General features: G+C 42.4%; 1 long non-coding RNA gene across 1 annotated transcript in view; it reads right to left on the bottom strand.

Moving 5' to 3' along the window:
* LOC106502364 overlaps nt 1-9,733 on the bottom strand; it is a 201,264-nt gene extending 191,531 nt beyond the window's left edge. Inside the window, exon 1 of the long non-coding RNA XR_001918287.1 lies at nt 9,673-9,733. This is a non-coding gene — a long non-coding RNA (uncharacterized LOC106502364). The remainder of the gene's footprint in view (nt 1-9,672) is intronic.

The following is a 19,650-nucleotide window of genomic DNA, read 5'->3' as shown; positions in this document are numbered from 1 at the left end:
GATAACCAAGGCAGTGCTGTCTGGTGTCTCTGCAAGCCCCAGTCTTGTACCAGGGAACTTCAGATTGTTGGGACACTAGATGCTGGCCGGTTGGTGGGCACCTAGGCCCCTTACGCCTTGATCTTGGCTGTTAGGGATTCACCTATGATCAGACTTTGCTAAGAAGAAACCTAGAGAAGGTATAGTACAAAAGATGCTCTATCTTCTGCTCATTCTGGGGCTGGCTTGGCACAGTAGCTTGCCATGTGATTTCAAGTAAGTCCTTCATACCCTAAAATGCCCTACTTTAAATGAGGAAATGGGCCTTTTGGAACATTGCTCTCCATTCTCTGATTCCTGACCCTAGGTTTGTCCAGTTCCTGGGAAAATGAGCATTTTTAGCCCATCATTTTGGAACCAAGGTGACTGTTTTCACAGAACATTATTTGATTTTGTTCTGAAAAATTTAATCTCCTAGCCACATGCAGAGGCAGGTCTGCTATTGACATTGGACTCCTCACTCTGCTCTGGCTGGGGCAGTCTCCACACAGCCGGGGACAAGCTAGGGGAAATGAGAGCACTTTGTTTTTATCGTGGTTATGTGTGTCTCATGAAACATTCCAAGTGCTTCTTGAGAAACAAAACAAGGAAGTACAAAAAGGGGATTTACAAATGACTTAGAGGCCAGTATAACCCATGAGGAATTTTAAAGCTGGCTGAAAGTGTTGTTTTCTTATTTCCTATAAAAGTAACTTATTTTAAAAAATCAAATCAGATCAAGAAGTTCTCTGGCAATGGTTTCTTATTTCCAACCCTTAGCCCCATCTCTCTTGAGCTGTTATTCATGAACTATTCTGAATACAACACAGATTAGACCATTACAGTGTTTCTCAGCTGGGGTGCTGTTAGCATTTTAAATGAGACTCTGTGCACTCAAGTCCCCTGCATCGCAAGATGTTTGCCTGCCTACTTAGCTAAATGCCAGCCATATAGTCCCCTACCATTGTGACAGTCAAAAAAATACCTCTGTGCCTTTCCAACAACCTGAGGGGGACTGGAACAAGCACTTTTCAAGTCCATTTAACAAATGGGTTCACTGAGGCCCAGACATGGGAAAGTGACAGGATTTCCAAGGTCACACAAGACTAAGGAATGATTTTGAAGCCGCATGTTTTGACCATCCAATCCTAGTTATTGTTATACTACTTAACCCATCTCTAATAGCAATAGGTTTCAATTTGCTGAAGCTGTTAGACAACTTAGAACCAAGTTATTACTATTAATGCCAATACCAACCATTAACCCCCAATTATACTTTGATTGCACTTAATACATTCTTACAACATAGTCCAGCAAGTTTTTCCATCCTCATCAGGTTTTCATTACCATAAGCTCATCATACTTGTACTGGTTAGTGGACAAGGAGTAACCTATCAGAATCCGAAAGCAGGATTCTAGTTCTTGCTCTGTGCTCTCAAGAGAGCAGAGAGATGAGCTGGTGGGAGCACACCCAGAAGGCAGAGACTAAAGATATTCAGCAATTCAGGAAGAGCTACTTTGTCCATAAAATCCTACCATTTCTGACATTAGGAGCACTGTTTGGTTAAAGTTTATGTCTTCCCATGAGTTGCTCTTACTGTATAACCTGCAAGTGGTCCACAATACCTAGAGGGGAGGGTGTGTGTGTGTGTGTGTGTCTGTGTGTGTGTGTCTCTGTGTGTGTGTGTGTCTCTGTGTGTCTGTGTGCGTGTTAATTGCTCAGTCATGTTCAACTCTTCACAACCCCAGGGACTGTAGCCCACCAGGCTCCTCTGTCCATAGAATTCTCCAGGCAAGAGTACAGAAGTGAGTTACCATTCCCTTCTCCAGGGGATCTTCATGACCCAGGGATCAAACCCAGGTCTCCTGCACTGCAGGCAGATTCTTAGGGCCACCTGGGAGGCCCTAGCAATAATAATATATTACAGTGAAATCTTCTCATCCCTTGCCTGTTTATAGCTCCTCAAATCCCACACCATTACTAGATTCGAGAAGAGGAAATAGAAAGGAAAAGAAGTATGCTTCCTTAAAGAGTGGGTTGATGAAAGTAAGAGAGCGAAAAAGTTGGCTTAAAGCTCAACATTCAGAAAACAAAGATCATGGCATCCGGTCCCATCACTTCATGGGAAATAGATGGGGAAACAGTGGAAGCAGTGTCAGACTTTATTCTTGGGGGGGTTCCAAAATCACTGCAGATGGTGACTGCAGCCATGAAATTAAAAGACGCTTACTCCTTGGAAGAAAAGTTATGAGCAACCTAGATAGTATACTCAAAAGCAGAAACATTACTTTGCCAACTAAGGTCCATCTAGTCAAGGCTATGGTTTTTCCTGTGGTCATGTATGGATGTGAGAGTTGGACTGTGAAGAAGGCTGAGTGCCGAAGAATTGATGCTTTTGAACTGTGGTGTTGGAGAAGACTCTTGAGAGTCCCTTGGACTGCAAGGAGATCCAACCAGTCCATTCTGAAGGAGATCAACCCTGGGATTTCTTTGGAAGGAATGATGCTAAAGCTAAAGCTCCAGTATGGCCACCTCATGCGAAGAGTTGCCTCATTGGAAAAGACTCTGATGCTGGGAGGGATTGGGGGCAGGAGGAGAAGGGGATGACAGAGGATGAGATGGCTGGATGGCATCACAGACTCGATGAACGTGAGTCTGAGTGAACTCCGGGAGTTGGTGGTGGACAGGGAGGCCTGGCGTGCTGCGATTCATGGGGTCGCAAAGAGTCGGACTCGACTGAGCGACTGAACTGAACTGATTTGCATCTCACTTTTCTACTATGGACGGAAAATCCTGGTAGGCTACAGTCCGTGGGGTCATGAAGAGTCGGACACGACTGAACGACCTCACTTTCACTTTTCATTTTCATGCACTGGAGAGTGAAATGGCAGCCCACTCCAGTGTTCTTGCCTGGAGAATCCCAGGGATGGTGGAGCCTGGTGGGCTGTCGTCTCTGGGGTCACACAGAGTCGGACATGACTGAAGCGACTTAGCAGCAGCAGAGGGGATGTTGGAGAAGGCAATGGCAACCCACTCCAGTACTCTTGCCTGGAAAATCCCATGGATGGAGGAGCCTGGTAAGCTGCAGTCCATGGGATCACTAGAGTCGGACATGACTGAGTGACTTCACTTTCACTTTATACTACAGAGTCCCTGGCAACAGGAAGGAAAAACCTGCCTCATGTCATGTGTCTTGGACTCCTCCTCACCCTCAAACACACCTGATCCATCAATATTGTACAAAGGTGAAAAAGGACAGAGCCTTCAAGACTCTGTGTTCTTGTGGTATTTTCAAAGCAATTCATGAGCCTCTTTTAATTCATTTGGTCTCTCTGAGATGTTCTGTGAACAAGCCCATATGATCAATGATGGAGCAATGCCCAGTCACTTTTTCAGAGTTTTGGTAGAACAACAGGTCTGGAGTTGCATTTTAATAGCAATACTCTCTTACCATCCAGAGTATTTTATTCTTCCGCAAGAATTTTACACACACACACACACACACACACAAACCAACTTGACTCAAAATTTTAACACAATGTGAAAAGAACAAAGCTAAGGTCCTGAGTATGGATACTTTCTAGCTGAAAGCACTTACAGTAGTACGTACGACTGCAAGGGGAATGCCAATTATAGCTAATAACCATCAAGGGAAAATGAAAAAAAAATATATATATATATATTACACACACCCCTCAAATAAGCTTGTAATGGCAGAGTTTTCTTTTTCTTTTGTGGACTCTATAGCTTGTGGGATCTTTGTTTCCTGACCAGGGATTGAACCCGTGCCCTTGGCAATGAAAAGTGCTGAGTCCAAACCACTGGACTGCCAAGGAGTCTTTCTTTTTCATTTTTTTTAGTAGTATTATTAGGGGTTCATTAGAAAACAATCATTTAATTTCTCTAAAATATCAATTATGGTTCTGCTGCCCAGGAGTACGATTTTTTAAAATGTTTCTTAATACCATATGACACTTTAAGATTTTGTCCTTCTCCTCCTCCAAAACCAAAGGAGGGTCAATTTTGAGCTATGAAAAATCCCTTTTCTATTTTTTTCCTTTTTTGGGCCATGCCACTCAGCTTGTGGGATCTTAGTTCCCCAACCTAGGATTGAACCCATGCCCTCTGTGGTGGAAGCACAGCATCCTAGTCATGGGACCACGAGGGAAGTCTCTCCTTTTCTATTTTTGACAGTCATCTTCCAGAAGAACCAGAGAAACTAGCTGCAGTCCTGGAGAAAGGCTACCAAGCACAAGGATATCCTTTCCATCTCCTCTCCTTTTGTAAAGCTGAGAGCTGCCCATGTGTTTATCCAAATCTATTCTTCAACAAATATTTGAGGCAAACAAGGAAAAGGCATAGAAAAATTTACTGTTAGAGTTAAAAAAAAAATAAATTCAGGACAGAAAGGAAAAAAAATAGAGAGATCCTAGAAAAAATGCAGTTATCTGGCATGCCTTAAAGCTAGTCATAACTATTTAAAATTACTTTGCATATAAATACCAGTTATCCCCATGGGAAAACATAACTGCCCCCCCCCAACCCACCCTCCAAAGAGAAATGCCTGGAAGTGATTGAGTTATACATCTACTGTTCTACAGTAAAGTTATACCATAAAAAAAAATGCATTACTCCTTTTTCCACACCCCAAACTCGATTTCAGTACTTTCTTGTGAAGTATATTGGCAAAGTAAAACTTTCTGGTGGTGAAAAAAACAATAACAACTTGGATGCAAATCAAAATAACTGCATCAGACAAAAATCAATAAGGTGGATCTTCAACTCAATTATTTCCCCTCTGGGGATGAAGTGTGCTCATGATGAGATATTTGTAAATATGCTATTGGCATCTATTTGGTTTGCTTAAACATAGTCGCCTCTCAATCTACAGCACTATTTCACTCTTCTCCTCCCCAAGGCCTGGCCTCCATCCTCAAGAGGTAGTCATCAGAAAATAGGGAGAGGGGTGTTGTCTTGCTGCAAACTGCAGTTGGTAAAGGAGTAAATGATATTATTTTGAAAAGTTTGCCAGAAGGTGGAGAGAAGAGTTTTGAAGGCTTAAGTGAATCAAATTCAGTTTGGCTTCAATATTCTCTGACTAATAAAGGAAGATCTCAAATTCCTCCAATTGAAAATAACCAAAATCCTCAAGCAAGAAAAAAAAAATCCTTTTTGTATTCTCTTGAGACCAACATTATTGTGTTACGAGGCCTGGGCAAGGCCTTAGGACACCAAAATATGTGTGTGTGTACACATATACGGGGTTTCCCTAGTGGCTCAGGGTTCAAGAATCTGCCTGCAATGCTGGAGTCAAAGGAGATACACCTTCGATCCCTGGGTCAGGAAGATCCCCAGGAGGATGGCATGGCAACCCACTCTAGTATTCTTGCCTGGAGAATCCCATGAACAGAGGAGCCTGGCGAGCTACAGTGCATAGCATCACACGGAGTCGGACACGACTGAAGGGGCTTAGAATGCACATACATATATACATATACCAGTAGGGCCATTCTTCACATTCTTACCCAGGGCAAAGTAGGAAGCCATTTTGGAAAAACAGTCATCACAAACATTGCGGACAAAAAGTCAAGAAACTGACAGAGACTCTCTTAACGGCACTCAAGCTCCTCTAAGCCCTTCTCAGCTCAGCCTCATCTGTGCACCTGGTTCTCAAGAGCGAGACTCTAGCTAACTCTCTTAGAGCCACCTCCCATCCTCTGAGGATAACTGTTTTCTGATCAAACTCCTCATCCCCTTCCATCTACCACATGATAATGCATCACTCTGGCCTGCCTTCAGCAAAAATCCTATTAAATGGGTTTAGCCAGAAATCCCTCTTGGCCCCTCATGTTGGCTGTTAGTAACCTCCCACCCCCTAACTCCCTTTCAGCCCCTTAATTCTAAACCCTAACCCAATTTAGAATTGAACACAACTACACTGATGTCTCTGTTTACCTGCTGCAATAGTTCCTCAGTAAATATGATTCTAGCATTTTAACTGCTGTCTGCTCTGGTTTGCTTTGACAGAAGTGCAACAAATTTTTTTAAAAGTCCCTGAAAAAAAAGGGTGTTTCTTGGATGGATGTCATGTATGTGAGCACCTGCTTGTTTTTCTTTTCATCAATTTAGTTTTAATGTGGAAGAGTCATGAATGCAAGCCTGTTTTATGTTCTTGTTTTAACCTGTTAGCTCAAAAATTCTTTCTCTTTTCCATAGAAGTATGTGATAGCTACAGGGATTCGGGATTTCCTATGGCTCCCACGCACTGTGCCTTAAAGATGACTTTTCCTTATTTAGAAAAGGAGCTTATTGTTTAGTCATTAAGTCATGCCCAACTTTTTGAGACCCCCCCATGGACTGTATGTAGCCCACCAGGCACCTCTATGAGATTTCCCAGGCAAGAGTACTGGAGTGAGTTGCCATGTCCTCCTTCAAGTGACCTTCCCAATCCAGGTATCGAACCTGCGTCTTCTGCACTGGCAGGTAGATTCTTTACCATTGAGCCACCAGGAAAGCCCCAAAAGGGAGCTACATTGCAATAAAATATAAACATCTGACATCAGTTTAGTTCAGTTCAGTCGCTCAGTTGTGTCCGACTGTTTGCGACCCCATGGACTGCAGCATGCCAGGCCTCCCTGTCCATCACCAAATCCCAAAATTTACCCAAACTCATCTCCATTGAGTTGGTGATGCCATCCAACCATCTCATCCTCTGTAGTCCCCTTCTCCTCCCACCTTCAATCTTTCCCAGCATCGGGGTCTTTTCCCGTGAGTCAGCTCTTCGCATCAGGTGGCCAAAGTATTGGAGTTTCAGCTTCTGTATCAGTCCTTCCAAAGAACACTCAGGACTGATCTCCTTTAGGATGGACTGGTTGGATCTTCTTGCAGTCCAAGGGACTCTCAAGAGTTTTCTCCAACACCACAGTTCAAAAGCATCAATTCTTCAGCTTACATATCTGATCTGAAAAGGAACTTTGAAGGTGGTCAGGTCCCTTTAAGCTTAATCGTCTCAAGTTTCCTCCACCTGGAATCTTATTCAGTGATCAGTGAGGTTCAGAATGTTGTTCTAGTAACATTTTCTTAGTCATCTTGGCAAGTGCTAAGAGAGCAGAAGGGAATATTTGGAAGGTTTTTTTATGAACAAAATCCAGATGAGGTATTTGCGATTTGAGAGTGGGCTGAGGGAAGAAGAAAATTTTAATGACATAGGAAAGGTAATTAACCCAGAAAATGCCAATACTCATATTTCTGATTTATTAAAGATGTGTAGTTTGTTTTTGAAATTGTCCTGTAGGATGAAGAGCAATGAGATAAACCAGAAAGGCAGGGATAGGGACCTGGATTTTAGACTTTATTCTCACCATTAGGGTTAAGTAAAGTAACAGGCACTGGGGGAAATGATAAGAGGTAGTTCACCTGAAACTATCACAACTGTGTTAATCAGCTATAACCCAATACAAAAAGTTTTTTTTTTTTTTTTTTTAAGATATCTGCTTAGGGAGGTGGGGGTGGACAGATAGCCCACAGAAGCCATTAAATGTCCAGTCAGGCATGGTGATGGTATCTCTGGGCAAAGTGAGCCATCAAAGGTTTTGAAGAAAGTAAGGACCTTGATTGAAGTGGTAGTTTAAACAGTTCTCTGTAAGCTTTGGTCTTTAATGAACCAATGGAGGGGGATAACACCATAGGCAGAGAAGCCAGTCAGGAGGCTACTGATAGACGGTGTGTAATGAGGGCCTGAAGCAGATGAACCAGCAGGGGTGTGAGATGATGGATATGAGGAAGCCCCAGAAGGAGAGGTCAGGCGTAAGATGCTCTGCTTGGAACATGCAATCAGGGATGACATTTGGACACAGCTTCTCGCAACAGTAGAACACGAGGGCTAACATAGGTAACTGGCTATTGGAAATTCAGGACCCAAGTAACAGCTAAAATTCACCAGGTTCCCACCAGACTTCAGACCACTTTAACTATACATGAGGTATTGAAACAGCAGATTCATACACACAACTAAACTGTATGCAACCTGCTGCAAAAACAGAACAAAAACCACAGCTGGCTCTTAGGAGCATCCCTGCTCAGTAAGCCAGGATTGGAAATGGTTCTCAGACTCCCTCCCTTAGCAAACACTTTCGCCTTCTACCTGGGTTGCTCAGCGACAGTGCCAACCACTTGCTAGGTTAACCTGATACCCTAGGGCCCCTCTCCCTAGGTGAAGGCTTTAATAGCGCATGAATGCTGCCCCTGATGCCACAGCAGCTCTCCCCCAGCCCCGAGAGAGCACTGTACTCTGCTCAGCCCATCTCCCAGAACCTCAACCCTGGTGGTTCATCCCTCTGCCTCCACAACAGCCTTCTTAGTTCCCCTCTGTCTTCACGGCTCCCGCTTTGGGAGAAACGTCTTCTCTCAGTGAGAACTTCTAGATGACTCCGAAAAGTTTACGTCTGACCAGCTTTCACCCAGACTGTTATTTCATCTAGCTTCAGGGAACCATGAGCTTCCTTCCATGTCTCCCACTCTGTTCCCTGAAACTGCAAGTTCAAGATACTGGGAACCACCCAAAAAGTCCACCAATTTGTGATAGTTATTCAATTATGGACTCCATACAGTTCAGCACCATTCAGGTAGCCCAGCGGTAAAAGAACCTACCTGCTAATGTGGGAGACACAAGAGATGTGGGTTCCAGCCCTGGGTCAGGAAAATCCCCAGGAGTAGGAAATGGCAACACGCTCCAGTATTCTTGCCTGGAAAATTTCATGGACAGAGGAGCCTGGCAGGCTATAGTCCATGGGACCACAAAGAATCGGACACAACTGAGCACACATATTCCTAAGGATTCCTCAAAATACTGGGGAACATCCAAAAAGCCCACCCAATTTGTAATGGTTATTCAATTACGGACTCTCCATGCAGTTCAGTGCCATTCAACACTTAAAAGAAAGATCAATGAGGCTCATCTATGCCTGCTGGGATGGAAGCACCACTACACTCAGTGCGACAAAAAGAAAAATACATAGTGTTGTGTGTTGCACTCTTCCAGCTAGGAAAGGGGCTGTAGGTGGTTGTAGTTTTATCAAACAGCTCTGGTTGAATGCTGTTTTTAAATTTTAAGTGGTCAGTCTCAGAAATGCAGTGCCCGTAGGGGAAACAAAACTTACAATGAAATTATTCTAGTCACTGTTTGACTCCTTATATTCTATGGAAATTGGTTAAAAAATAGTTTTCTGCTAATGGCTTGTTTCCAGGATACCATTTTTCCAATTACTCACAAAGAGCAGAGATTATTAACCCTGTGATTTTATTCCAGTGGGACTGTTCAAAACCGCACTTGCTGCCATCCACAGAGGTTAAGCAGTGAATTATGAATGGCACAATGATAATGAAATTCTCAGAACGAACTTCTGCGGGCTTCAAATGGGTTTTCTTGGTGGGGTGAAGGGTGGTCAGAGAGGGGAAAGGCAAGCATTAATAGTCTGAAGGTCTGACACACTCAGTTTGATTGTACAGCATAGTAAGGATGCCCCCAAAGCCTCGATCTGTGAATTTGCCTTAATTCCACACAACAGACATTGTTAAGTCACACATCTGAAAGACTGGAGAATTAAATGCAGTAGGAACCAATGGCGACAGTAGCTGCTGCCAAATTAACTTACCTGGAGCCTCTTCTGAACATCCAACAGGAGATTTATTACCAGACTCTGACCTGGGCAGCTCTCTCTGCAGAAAGAGAAGCGGACTGGCTGAAAATAGCTGCCCCACCTCACCCTCCCCTAATGAGTTCACGTGAGATCCGTGCCCCCTTGACCCTTCCCCTCAGGTGAGTCCACCAGATGCAGGTTATTAGGAGGCTGGGAGGGACAGAGGGCTGAGTCTGGGCCCAGTGGCAGCCCCCCACCACCTGGAAAAGCTATAGATGCCCCTATGGGCATGTCACAAATGCAGAATTACGGGCCAGCCCCTGACCTACAGAATCTGCATTTTAACAAGATCCTCAGGCAATGCATAGGCACACACACTGTGAGGAGCACCAAGGGTGAGCAGCACGAATGGGACATGCTGGCTGCATTGAATTCAAAGAAGCAGAAAAGAGGGGGAGGCCCTCCCTTTTTCAGCCTCACCTTACAAAATGTTCAAAACTTACTATTTTCTCAAATCCTGACTTTGGGAAGATACTCCTGCAGAGAAGCATAGCATCCCCAGCTCACCGTGCATCCAGGGAAGAAAGCTGGGGAAACCTGCCATGAAAGCTGAATCTAGAGCTTGGTCTGCTGTCAGCAAGTCCTCTGTCCTTTCTGATCACAGATTCCTCATCAGTAACATGAAGACTTCAGAACTAGACAGTCTTCTCAGCCTTCGCCTAGGCAGTGATGGTCGATAGTTCTCTCACTGAGAAAAATAATCTCCACTAAGAGGTCTCTAGATCACAGATAAAAATGCCCTCCCATCTCCCCCCTTTATTAATCCCTGGATTGTACAGGGCCCCTGTGGGAAAAGCCTCTTTAGCCCTTTCTGAATTCCCTGGCTGTGTTAGACCACCCACTCATCACGCTGTCCACTCATCACGCTGTCACAAGACTCTGCGTTTACTTGGGGCCTGTTGGTCTGCGTTTCTTGGACTCAGTTTCAGCGAGTTCTCTTACTAACTTTAAAGACACAGATTTTTTAAAGTCTGAGCTTTCCTCAATTTACCTGGTCCGTTCCCAGAAAGAAGGATAACACACACACGTACACACACAGAATCTGTGAAGATGAAATAATTTAGCTGTTTTGGTATTTGCCACGTAGGGATAAACATAAGCCACAGCGGCTATCAACACAGCTGATTATTGTTAACACAGAATCCTGGGGTAAAATGTCTCCTTAAACTTGAACCTTAAAGATCAAGCACCCTAAGTTATATTTTTGTTGTTGTTTAGTTGCTAAGTCATGTTCAACTCTTATGCAACTCCAGGGACTGTAGCCCACCAGGCTTCTCTGTTCATGGGATTTTCCAGGCAAGACATATTGGAGTGGGTTGCCATTTCCTTCTGGGGATCTTCCTGACCCAGTGATTGAACCCGAGTCGGGCACTGGCAGATGAATTCTTTACCACTGAGCCACCAGAGAAGTAAAAAATATTATATTTAAATATTGCTTTTATAATATTCTGACATATGGTCCTTCAGGCTCTGAATATCACCATTATTAGTAAAACCAATAGCAGCCACACCATTCCACTTGCTCTCTAGAAGTTTCCCTAAGGTTATGGACCACAGAGCAACTTTCTGGTCTTCTACCTACCAGGGCTGTCTCTTCCTTATAAAGCCCCTCCGCACCCCTTTTCTCTAGCGTAGCTTTTCAGCTTGTGTTCCCTAATTAAGCATTCCCAGTACCTCTTAAGATGTTGTTTAGCATTTCTTTAGCAGGCTCACAACCCTTTCAAAGCATAGCACCTGGACTTGAAATCAATTGTCTGGAAGTGGAATAGGGCAGGGCTTAATTAGGGCTGTTTTGCTGGTTCCCTTCTTTGAGAAGGAAGTGAAAGGATCACATCATATGGCAGGATGTTTATTGAGATATAGTTCTTGTTTTGTTCTTTCTGTTTGTCTCACCATGACACCCAGACCAGGTAATGGGACTTCTGTGCTCCCATGCTTCTGGGGAAGTTTGCATTGCAAAGTTAAGAGAAGTGGAATGCTCTTAACTTCTCTTTTCCAGGATCTTGTACTTGGCAAACTTGTAGGGTGGTAAGAAGAGCAGAGAGCTTCTCAGGTGGCACTAGTAGTAAAGAACCTGCCTGCCAATGCAGGAGACATAAGAGATGAGGGTTCGATCTTTGGGCCAGGAAGATCCCCTGGAAGAGGGCGTGGCAACCTGCTTCAGTGTTCTTGCCTGGAGAATCTCATGGAGAGAGGAGCCTGGCAGGCTACAGTCCATGGGGTCACAAAGATTTGGACACTACTGAAGTGACTTACCAGGCACACATGCGAAAAAGCAGAGATAGAGCAGTGCCAATGCAATAGAAGGGTTAAAGCAAGAGGAAAAAAAAAAAGACGAGATGCCCCAAGTATGGGCAGGAGACGGAGATAATCCACAAAGTTGTGGAGACCTTTGCTGTGTTAGATACAATAGACATGGTTTGTTTTTGGAGAGTGGAGTGCCTGCCTTAGGGGACCAGGGGAGTTGGACTCTAGTCCTTGAAGATCTCACCTGGGTAAACAAATATTCTTGGACTAAGCTTGGCACAAAGGGAACTGAGACATTTGTCTTCAAGAGATTCCACTTTCCCCACTCAGACTTGGTAATGGGGATTTCAGTGCAGTCTAGGATGGATTGAAAATAAAGTAATATCTCACATTCCAGCAATAACTCATGTCTCCAAAACTTGGATGTGACTGAGGGAAAGGAATGGAGCCTCCAGAAATGACTGAACTGTACTTTCCCTACAGCCTCCCAGGTTACAGGTTTAGTTTGATTTAGAGAAAATGAAATGCTTTGATTTTGTTTTATATCTGCACTTATTGTTCAAATTTTGTTTCTATTATAACTGTATGAAGTATTGTGAAGGGACTCAAAATAATGATTTCTTGCCTAAGTGAAAGTCCTACCTAATCTAGAGCTAACATTTTGATTTTGCTTGATAATGAAAGGAATTATAGTCAGATGGAAAGCAATGTGAATACTTGTCATTTTGTCTCTGTGTGTCTTACTTTCCTCCTCTGACAAATAGAGATAATAAGGACATAACTCCACAAAGATTACTGATAGTATGTGAGATTCCCATGCAGATGGCCATAAAATTTTAATAACCATGGGATTTGTGGAATTTGTTTAGTATATTGGTTAAAAGCCTGGGTCCCAGGGTCAGAACATCTGGGTTTACACCCTAGCTCTATGTGAGCCTGCATGGTTTTGGGTAAGCTAGCTACCCCCCCAGCTCTCAGTTCTTCCATTTCTTTAACTTTAAGATGGGGATAATAATAGTAGCTAGTTTGTAGGAAGGCATGAAAATTAAATAACATAACCCATGTAATGTTCCCAGCAACATGTTTGGTACATGCTAAGTGTTAATTAACTATTAAACATTGAGGAAATTGAGATAAAACATTAAAAAAATTAAATACATCATAAAAGTGTCATCATTATTAAGTACCTGGTATTCTATTGATTTGAAAAGAAATTTTCCTATTTTTAAACATCTGGACCTAAAATGTATATAATTATACCAATAAAAGGAGAGGAAACATTTATATCCACAGATGGGGACTATTACTTGTTGAGGTCTAAAAATAACACAACACCGTGATATACCAGATCCAGTTTCCATAAATACTCTTTTGATGATTAAATGATGGAGAAGTAAATGACAATACTCAAAACTTCCTTTTGTGCATATATGTCTGAATATGGACATCTTTAAAATGAAACAGTTTCCTTAATTTGCCAGGCAGATGATACAAAGGTTTAATCAATAATTCATCTTGGCAAAGAAACTCATTACTCAGCCAAAGCTATGACGAAAATCCTGTTAGGAAGCCTTACTTTGGCTAAACAAGACAAGTAAATTAAGAGCAAAGTGAATAACCCAACTCTCTATAAATCATTCATTTCAGGATTAAACACTATGGATTTCTCCATTAAATATGTATTCCAGGCCTGGGTACATATTAACTTCTATATTACTCAGCCCTGAGAGATAGCTAATACAGTCCTCTGGGAGTCTCTATGAAACTACCAGCCTACTGAGTAGAACAAAAGCAAATAATGGAGAGTTTTGGAGAAGGCAAGGACTGAAAGCCAAGAGTCCTCAAAACCAACATTTCACACAACCTGGGCGCCCCTTCCAACTTACTCTGAAGGCTGGTCATCCTCTTCTGCGTAAATGCTGTGAGTGGAGGCTTTACTATCCATGTTTTTTTTTTTTCCATGGCAGAGGTGTCCTTTATTTTCTTTTTTAAATTTTAAAATCTTTAATTCTTACATGCGTTCCGAAACATGAACCCCCCTCCTACCTCCCTCCCCATAACATCTCTCTGGGTCATCCCCATGCACCAATCCCAAGCATACTATCCATTTTTGATAAAGCTCTTTCTATTTCAAGTGGCAGAAAACTCAACTCAAGCTAGCTTAAGCAAAATGGGGATTTATTGCATCATATCTCAGAACATGAATAATCTAACTTCATACTTTCAGTCTTGGCATAATCAAGACTCCATCAATGTCACCAGGGTTTAATCTTTATTCCCATATTTACTCTGAGCTCTCCTCTTCTTCTCAAGTGGACTCCCCTTGTGGTGGCACAATGGCAGCTGCAGCCCTCTGTTTTTGTCCTTCAGAGCCAGTAGGTCAAGATCCACACCTCGATGATTCAAAGAAACCCAGAATTGTTTTTGGCTCTAATTGGCCTAATTTGGGCTGGTGCCCGTCCCTGATCCATTCATTATTGTGAGAAGGGGGGTAGGTCTGTGCAGTGCTCTGATATCCCAGGCTCAGTTCACATGCCACAGTTGGCAGGGGGGTGAGTCAGCTGCAACGGAACGATGATGAAAGGAAAGAAGAGAGGTATTGAAGGAATCAGTCCAAACAGAAAAGGGGAACAAATGAATGCTTAGTGACCAAATCCTGTTCTACACAATAGTCACCACTGACCATTACTCTAACTTGTCCCAGGAAAGCAATCCTGTAATTAGATGTAGATTGAGTTTTGGAATTTCCATTCCCAGTCCTTAGCCTTCTGGAATCACATAGAACGAGACAATTTTCTCTTCTCACTGGCGGTTCTTCAACTCTTTTGTAGATAGACACTGAATCCCCTTTGGTCCACTGTCCTCCACATTAAATGTATAACATACCAGGAAATAGACTTTTTAGACTGAGAATAAATCAAGGTATGTTATTAAGCAGATTTTATAATCTTGTTGTGAAACTAAACATAACATTTTGTTTTGTTTACCTTTGTTTACCTTTGGTTTTATTAATAACACTGGCAGGACTACTGGGGAAAATAAACATTTTCAAGGACAGCTGATTAAGTAATATCAATTAGGTAATCTACACCAACCATCCAATTGAGGACACAAAAAATCCTGAACAAAACATTTAAAAATATTCTTTAAAATATCAAAGAGCTAACAAAATAATCAAAAACCACTAGATCTAAAACTAAAGAATATGCCAAACCAGAGACATAATAGTGCAACTTGAAGCTTCTTTTGCCGTGGAAGCATGTTCTGATCTGGAAGGGATATCTGCAATTTTGTTTGGGCTGCCTGATTAAGTCAGAGAGAAAGTGTCAAGGTCTAGAATTCACCAAAGTTAGGGATTTTGATAAACCACTATCCAGCATAAACTAGGACAAAATGGGCTATACCCTCAGGATAAGGATGAACCTGTGGTCAAACAGGCTTGCAACTGTCACCAAGTCAACTAAGTAATTCATGAAATTTCAAGCTTCCCTTGTGGCTCAGCTGGTAAAGAATCCGCCCGCAATGTGGTAGACCTGGGTTCGATCCCTGGGTTGGGAAGATCCCCTGGAGAAGGGAAAGGCTACCCACTCCAGTATTCTGGCCTAGAGAATTCCATGAATTGTATAGTCCATGGGGTAGCAAAGAGTCAGACACGACTAAGCGACTTTCACTTTCACTTTCAAGCTTTGAAGATGAATTATGGTAACCCTAGACTGGTTACCTAGAAAAAGCCTAGAAAAAGCAAATTCAAAAAAAGTTCTTTCTGGAGAAGATCACATTATACTGGGGCTCATACAATCAAGATAGCCAGGCATATAAGAAATTTAACAACAAGAGCAAGAACCTACAGAGACAAAGGACAACAAGAAAAGAGCTGGAAAGACTTCAAGTAGTGGAATATGTATACATGTAACTAAGCCACTTTACTGTACACCTGAAACTGCCACAATATTGTAAATCAACTCTATTTTAACAACAGAAGACTAAGCCAAACACTCTCACAGGAAAACACAGGGGTATATTTTCATTACCTTGGGTTTGGATATGGATTCTTAAAGAGGACACTAAGATAACCACCAACAAAATAAACAAATAGACAAAGTGAACTTCATCAACATTAAAAACTTCTGTGCAAAGGACATTATCAAGAAAGTGAAAAGACAACTTATGGAATGGGAGATAACACTTTCAAATCATGTATCTGATAAGACATGAATATCCAGAATATATAAAGAATGCCTACAACTCAATAACAAAAGGACAAATCCAATTTTAAAATAGGAAAAGAGCTTAAACATATGCTTCCCCAAAGAAAATACACAGATGACCAATAAACATATGAAAATAGGCTCAACGTCATTAGCCATTAGTGAAATGCAAATCAGAACCAGGAGATACCACTTTATACCCACTAGAATGGCTAAGCTTGTTTGTTTTTAAGGAAATAAACAGTGTTGGTGAGAAAGTAGCACAACTAGAACCCTTGTACGCTGATGGTGGGAATAGAAAATGGTGCACCCACTGAGGAAAATGGCATGGTCGTTCCTCAAAAAGCTAAATGTAGAATTACCATATTTCCCAGCAATTCATGTTAGACATACACCCCAAAAAATATTAAGCGAGGACTTTAACAGATACTAGTACACCAGTGTTCATTGCAGCATTATTTGTGATATCCAAACAGTAAAAACAACCCAAGTGTCCATCAGCAGATGAATGGATAAACAAAACATGGTGTACACATACAATGGAATATGAGTTATCCATAAAAAGGAATGATGTTCTGATACATGCTACGACATAGATGAAACTTACAAACATTACACTATATGGAATAGGACATACATAAAAGGACAAATATTATATGATTGCACTTCTATGAAAAATCTACAATAGGCAAATTCAGAGAGACAGAAGGTAGAATGGTGGTTGCCAGGGGCTGAGGGGAGGGGGAATGGGGAGTTGTTGCCTAACAGTTACCATGTTTCTGCTTGGGATGATTAAAAAGTTTTGGAACTGTATAATGTACATATTATTGTACAACACTGTGAATGGAATTATACTACTGAATTATACATGAAAATGGATAAAATAGCAAATTTTATGTTTTATATATATATGTATATATATAATGACAAATTTTTTGTAAAGAAAGACTCCAGATAGAAACCAGAGCAATTTTCTTATAGTCTTCACCACTTGGTAGGGGTGGAAAACTCCCATAATGAACCAAAATATATAAGATGGATTTAAAATTCAAATAGAAAATAACTCAGCATACAGTAACATAAACATTCAATGCACTGTCTATATTCCATATTCTTGGTCTTTTAAAATTATGACTCAAGTTCAAAATGGTGCTCTTACCATAGTCCAAAATTCTCCATCATACTGGAAATCCAAAGAGGTGGCTGATAGGTACCAAAGACACAAATGAGAGGCAGGAAAGGACAGCAAATGACAACCATCAACAGACGTACTGAAGCCACAGGAGGGCCAGTATTACCTTGGGGGAATTTAGGATGGAAAACAGAATTAAGTCAAAAGCCAAACCTCAGAGGTTCTCAAGAAAATTAGCTGTGAACCAGGAGTAATAGCTGAGAAAAGAACCACAGACAAGAGGACAACGCCCTGGGGTCGACCATGAGAAGACCACAGAAGAGCAAAATCAGAGCCCAGCACCAGGCACAAAGACAAAGAAAAAGCAGGTCAGAGTTCAGAAGAGGCTGTCCAGGCAGAGAGGTCAGGGGTTGGGAAGGGTAATAGGAGCACTATGTGAATGTGGGCATCTGAGCTGCCCTAGAGGGTCTATTGCACCCTGCTTCAGAGCTCTACCAAGTGAAATAATAAAAAACACAAGTAACAGGACACAATTCCAGACTCACTGAATCAGCATCTCCAGGCAGCTTATTAAAAAGCAGAGAGATTACCGCTGACAAAGGTTCATCTAGTCAAAGCTATGATTTTTCCAGTAGTCATGTATGGATGTGAGAGCTGGACCTAAAGAAAGTTTAGTGCTGAATAATTGATGCTTTCAAATTGCGGGGCTAGAGAAGACTCTTGGGAGTCCCTTAGACTGCAAGGAAATCAAACCAGTCAATCCTCAAGGAAATCAACCCTGACTATTCATTGGAAAGACTGACGCTTAAATTCCAACACTTTGGCCATTTGATGTGAAGAGATGACTCATTGGAAAAGACCCTAATGCTGGGAAGGATTGAGGGCAGGAGGAGAAGGCGGTGATGCAGGATAAGATGGTTGGATAATGTCATCAACTCAATGAACATGAGTTTGAGAAAATTCAGGAAGCCTGGTGTGCTGCAGTCTCTGGGATCAGACACAACCAGTTGGACACCACTTAGTGACTGAACCACAAACAATATGCATTTTAGCATTGTTCCCAGATGTTTCTTACGGGCTTCCCTGACAGCTTAGTTGGTAAAAAAAATCTGCCCACAATGCAGGAGACCTCGGTTCGATTGCAAGCTCAGAAAGATCCACTGGAGAAGGGATGGGCTACCCCTCCAGTATTCTTGGGCTTCCCTTGTGGCTCAGCTGGTAAAGAATCCGCCTGCAATATGGGAGACCTAGGGTTGATCCCTGGGTTGGGAAGACCTCCTGGAGAAGGGAAAGGCTACCCATTCCAGTATCCTGGCCTGGAGAATTCCATGGACTGTATAGTCCATGGGGTCGCAAAGAGTCGGACACAACTGAGCGACCTTTACTTCGCTTTGCTTCAGACGTGTAAAGTAAAATTAGGCTCCTAATTTGTGATTAGGCTCTCTAAATTGTGATAACTACAGATCATTCACTCAGCTTCTGAGACAGACCACCAGTCCCCAGGTTCAACACTAGCCCACAGGATTGATCCACACTGGGAGCTTGCAGGTCCTGCCAGCAAGTTTTAATAAACACAGACTCTGAGCTTATAGGGCTGGAGAGGGAGCTATGACAGAAGCACCTACTAGTCATGGAGCTCTCACCCCCTGCCATGCCTTCCTGGCATTGCTACATTTAATGCTTACTTATGAGGAGAGTCCCATGATCAGGCCCAATTTATAGATGATGAAGCTGAGACTAACAGAAGCAAAGCAGCATATCCTGGGCCTCCTGGCCAGGCTGGAGCAGCTTCAGGTTCTGGGCCAGTTTGACTCCAAGACCTATGCTCTTTCCATATACCACAGTTTACAAAATGTTTCAACAGCTGTTTTAAAAATGTAGGGGATAGAAGAGGAGGTTTTAGCATTAGTTGATGCTGAGTCATTGGTTAATGGAGAAAACCTTTTTCACCATGGCAAGCCCAGGGCATTATGGGTAAGCAAGACTGGACTGTCTTCTCTAATCATCTTGACTCCCCAGCCAGAAGGGATTGTCAGGATATGTAATCTCGTTCGGCCTTTTTTTATTTTTATTTTTTCCATTTCAGTGAAGAAGGGTCTGAGATTAAGTTTGGGAAGAGATCGAAAAGCAAAGCTCAGAGGAATAGATTAAAATGATGCCGAGGCATCCTGAATCAAGAGGGGAAAAAATGATAGAATTTTGTTGATGGAGCTGCTGAAGGAAGATAAGACACTGAAGGCATCTCAGAGGGAAAGGGGGGCTGGGTTGGGAAAGAGAACAGAGCAGAAGGAAGAGATAACCCGGTGGAGAGCAGAGATAAGAGGCAGGGTGAGCCAAGGCCAGGGA

This window comes from Capra hircus, chromosome 7 (genome assembly GCF_001704415.2).
Source record: "Capra hircus breed San Clemente chromosome 7, ASM170441v1, whole genome shotgun sequence".
Lineage (NCBI taxonomy): Eukaryota > Metazoa > Chordata > Mammalia > Artiodactyla > Bovidae > Capra > Capra hircus.
The sequence above is the reverse complement of the archived record's forward strand: the minus strand, read 5'-3'. Positions and strand labels throughout refer to the sequence as shown.